This window comes from Mandrillus leucophaeus, unplaced genomic scaffold (genome assembly GCF_000951045.1).
Source record: "Mandrillus leucophaeus isolate KB7577 unplaced genomic scaffold, Mleu.le_1.0 Scaffold363, whole genome shotgun sequence".
NCBI lineage: Eukaryota > Metazoa > Chordata > Mammalia > Primates > Cercopithecidae > Mandrillus > Mandrillus leucophaeus.
The window spans coordinates 191,470-196,244 of NW_012103843.1; the positions used below are offsets into that span (position 1 = coordinate 191,470).

At 48.8% G+C, this 4,775-nt stretch overlaps 1 long non-coding RNA gene across 1 annotated transcript; it reads left to right on the plus strand.

Moving 5' to 3' along the window:
* Positions 1-332: 332 nt before the first annotated feature.
* LOC105546550 lies at positions 333-2,109 on the plus strand. Its single transcript, XR_001007114.1, has 3 exons — positions 333-609; positions 1,098-1,252; positions 2,034-2,109. It is a non-coding gene; the product is annotated as an uncharacterized LOC105546550 (long non-coding RNA).
* The last annotated feature ends 2,666 nt before the right edge of the window (positions 2,110-4,775 follow it).

Consider the following 4,775-nt stretch of genomic DNA (forward strand, 5'->3'; position numbering starts at 1 on the left):
CCACCCCACATATGTATTTAATGTAAGTTAGAACACTGTACTTGCTACAAAAGTCAGCTTCAAAAGAAGTCCAGCCGTGGGTCACCACCTCCCTACAAGCTGCAGTCCTAATCTCCTCCTATGTCAAAATCAGAGGCTGCTGCTGCCCTGGGGGGTTTAGAGATGAAGACCCAGACTCTGACTGAGGAGTCTTCCAGTGAAGGGAAAGAGGCGAAAGCTCAGCCACCAGTGACACCACCGAGCTGAGTGGACCGCGCAGAGGGAGATGGAGGCAGGGCACTCCAACGTGGACCTGGCAGGGCACTCCAACGTGGACCTGAGAGGTGCACACTGCAATGCAAATCCTCCACAATAGTCCACAGGATGTACTGGGAGAAACTGGAAGGCCACAGGAGAAACGTTTGCTCAGGGAAACACAGGCATTTCATGTGCCTGGAGCAAGGGATGAAGAATTCCTCAGACTTCGAGTGCCAAGTTGGTGTTTGGACTTTCTTCTAAAGGCCATGGGTGAGCGCTTGGGAATGTGGAGACCACTATGGCCTCCATGGTAGATGGAGAAGGAAACTGTGCCAGGAGCTGGGAAGTCGAAGTTAACCCTCCAGGCTAAATGCAAGTGATGCCTGGGGCTGCATGTAGGGCCGTGCCAGAGGAAATGGGACAGAGACTGGTTTTAGTATAGAAATCCTAACTGGGCTCAGAGTAGGTGTGGGAAAACCCCTGAAAATGTGTGCTGATCTTGATATGTGCAGATATTATTTTCTTCCTGGGGTAAATTTTAATTCTCAAAGGAGTCTGTGACCCCCCAAACATGTCCTCTTCCCTGCTTGAAAGATGCGAGTGTCTAATGGCCAGGAGCTGGTGCTGGTGGGATACCAAGCAGTGGGAGGAACACAGTATCGTCCTCAAGCCTCTGACTTCTCCTAGACAGGGTAGCTAAAAGGACTGCTTTTCAGATATGTTGCTTTTGAGGTATCCATGAGGAGAGGGAGGCAGGAAACGCAGGCCCACACGCTCGCAGTGGACGCGTCTTTAGAAAGCTGCACATCCTCTAATTGAGTTAATTGTTCAAGCACTGAATGGAGCTGTTTCTGCTCAAGCTAGGGAAAGACTTGTCAGCTGTTTCTTCACTTCCCTGACCTTGGAGAATCCGCTGTCTCCACCAGACACTGGTCCTTGGCACAGCGAGTATTTGATACACTTTGCTCAGGAATTTAGACCTCAACCCAGGAAATGAGCTACAGTCTCACCCCAGGCAAGTGCAGAACATTTTCCTAACCGGAGAGACGGCCTGTGTCACACATTCCAAAGGTAGCCAGCAGCTAAGAAAGCCGCAACAAAGGAAATCAAACAGCTCTTTCTCTCCTAAACGCTGCTTTCAGGCAGGTTCCAAACAAAAATGGAGGGTGCGCTGCAAATTAAAAACAACAGCCTGCCAGTCAAAGGCAGTGTTTTTAAGAACAGAAAGAGCAATACCACTGCAGGGGGCAGATAAAAGAGCTTTTGAGCATCTCGGAAGCTGCTCACACACAAAAGCACCTCTGTGCCTTCAAACAGGATCTCCTAGAAGTTTCCCAAGGTTTCATAACCCAAATGCCGCTGGTAGTGATGTGGTTTGGAAATTAACCTTGCTTTTCTCCCCACTGCTGTTTTACATATTAATTAAAGTGTTTTCCTCAGATCAGGAACGCCTGCAGGCTGGCTGGGTTCTACAGAAGGTGCCTCATTTTCCTGCTGCTTCCTGCCCCAGCCCCACTTGTGCATAGTTCAGTGATTAAAACCTCCCCAAGTCAGCTGTAGACGCCTCCCCTCCCCTAACTGCCATCGTGATATAGAACATACACTTTAATGTGGCTTTTAGAAAGTAATCGCTTCCCCACCCCCCAAGAAAGATGGGTCGTGCAGAGCTAATTTCGGGAAGCCATTTGGAAGAAATTGTTGAGAAGGCATCCAAGTATTTGGGTCCAACTCTGCTTACCTCATTCATGGACCTATTTCTTTCTTTCTTTTTTTTTTTTTTCCTTCTTTTTTTCCAGTGCTTGGAAAAGGTGTGCAGACAATTCACATATTATAACTACGTTGACTCGGGCTAGGCGCGGTGGCTCATGCCTGTAATCCCAGCACTTTGGGAGGCTGAGGCAGGCAGATTACTTAAGGTCAGGAGTTCCAGACCAGCCTGGCCAGCATGGCGAAACCCTGTCTCTATTGAAGTACAAAAATTCGCCAGGCAAGGTGGTGTGTGCCTGTAATCCCAGCTACTCGGGAGGCTGAAGCAGGAGAATCGCTTGAACCCAGGAGGCGGAAGTTGCAGTGAGGCGAGAACAGGACAACACACTCCAGCCTGGGCGACAGAGCAAGACTCCATCTCAAATAAATAAAGAAAATAAAAATAAATAAGTAAATACATTGATTTGTTTTCATTCATATATTTTGGGGATACAAGGGAGCTTAAAGTTTGAAAACCAAAACAGAGCTGGCCACTGAAGGTGTGGATTTCCTCAACAGGGTGTGGACTCCAGTAGCCCGTCACTCTTAGACTCCATGTCCCAATTTGAATGTTTCCATGTCACTTAAAAAATGGAAGATTCATAGTGATGTTGAAGATATAAAAGATATACCACGATTAATTTTCTAGTCAGGTACATCAACTTTATGTGTCTGTGACCCCAGACAATAAAAGTAAGTCATTGTTACTTCCTTAGGTGCTGGACAGTTTAGCCCAATATACCACTTTCAATTTTGAATTATAATTTGGACTGTGTCCATGAGATTCTTGGAGTACATTAAATCAACACAGTTGTTTGTAATTATTGAGAACTTTTTGTTACCTATAAGATCAAGTGTAAAGCGATTTAAACTATAAAACGCAAACTGTAGGAACAATTGGTAATCCGCAGTGAAAGTAAATAAAGTCTAAATAGCAAAGAGCAGATTATTCTCAAATTTATGTAATAGAGTTCTTACATGTGGAAGTAGATACAAGTATTAATACACTCAGTTGATGTATTGAAAATAAAATGAAGCTACTCTCTCTATTTTTCTACTTACCACTTGCTTATGAAATCCAAAGGGGTGAATAAGAGCCAGGATTCGTTGTTTTGAGTATAGGGGTGCCCTGGGAAGGCGGCCTCCATCCCACGTGTCGGTGGTGTCATCAGAAATTCCATGATTGTCGGCTTATTCTTTGGACACCTGTCTACAGGGTCCCTCTGCACACTGACTTGGTGTCCTTTAGGATGTAGAAAACCCAAATTAACCTAGTTTAATGAACAAGGAAACCCAGTGGCTCTTAGGACTGTAAGCCCTGTGGTGGGGCCTGCTTCATGGCTGGAGGAGCTAAGTATTCTCTGGTTCACCAAAGTCCCCGGTTCCTTCTGTCTTTCTGCTTTCTGTCACCCACAGCATCAGCTTCGTCCCCGGCTCACTGCCAGTAGTAATCTAGCTGCCCGAAAACTTCTGAAATCCACAGCAAGGTGTTTCCAGAGGACTTCTCAGTAGGGCTGGAACCCCTTCCCCGCAGCCCCAGCAAGGGCCTCCCATGTCACTGCAGTCCCCTGGATAACAAGAAGAGGCCTGAGCTGGCCCTCTGGGAGCACCAGGGGCAGATAACCTCCTGACACGGGAGTCAGTGTTCTCAGAGCAGCATTTGTTGAGCCGAGCTAACCAAGTGCTCTAACAGAGGGCCTGGCGGTGTGGAGCCGCAAATGTCTGTCGTTAGAATAGCTCAAGGACAGGAGAAAAGACGGACAATCGGACCAGAATGGCGTCCCAGGATTTCTGCTCTGAGGAGAAAACAGGACTCAACACCATCTGAGGTCTCTTCCAACTCCAAGATTCTGCAATGTTATCTCTGTTTAAAAAGAGATATCCCACTTTGTGAAGACACAGGATTCACAAAGCATTTACTGAATGCTTACTGTATGCCAGGCCCTTTTCTCAAGTCTGCTTAACCAGGAGTGAAGAAGGCTGACATTACCATCCATGTCACACTCTGGTAGGAGGGGGATACAGTGGACACTATGAGTGTGTGAAATAGGTAGTACTTTAAAGAGTGACAACAACATGGGAAAGGAGGCTATGAAATACTGAGGCAACGGCTGGAGTTTTCATTTTAGATAAATAGATAGCCAGAGAAGCGTTGACTGAGGAAGCAGCCAGCCCTGTAAGAAAGGAGACCCCTGCCATGGCCCTGAGACAAGGGTTTGAGTGATTTCCTCGGGAGGCATTTCCAGGAGGAGAAGGAGGGAGAGGAAACAACAAGGGAAAAGTACAAGAAGGTGTGCTCACCTCTGAATGAGTCCCCGGGGCAACCCGGCTCCACCTGCCCAGGCTCCTCAGAGCACGTGGGGAGCACGTGGAGAGGGAGTGGGGGAGCCGTGGGGGAGTGTGGGCAGAACTTGGGGGAGCCCTGGGGGGGCGTGGGCAACACTTGGGGAGAGCGTGAAGAGCCGTGGGGAGGGCATGGTGGAGCTGTCCGGGAGCCGTAGGGGAGCGCATGGGAGAGCCGTGGGAAGCGCTGAGGGAGGATGCGGTGGCCACGGCTGCCTGGACCCCCAGGCCATGGCCAGGAGACCCTCGGGCAGCGCAGGTGCTGGAGGCAGCGCCATCTATGCTGTGGACGGGTACCCCCAATTGGCAGTGGCCTCGGGGGTGAGCCAGAGGATGGGGTGACTGAGAGGTGACCCATGTGGGGACGGTGGTTTCCAAATAGAGGCGAGATCAGAGCAGGAGCTGGGAACCAAATCAGGTTTTCGGGAGGTGGTTAGACTTTGACGCGG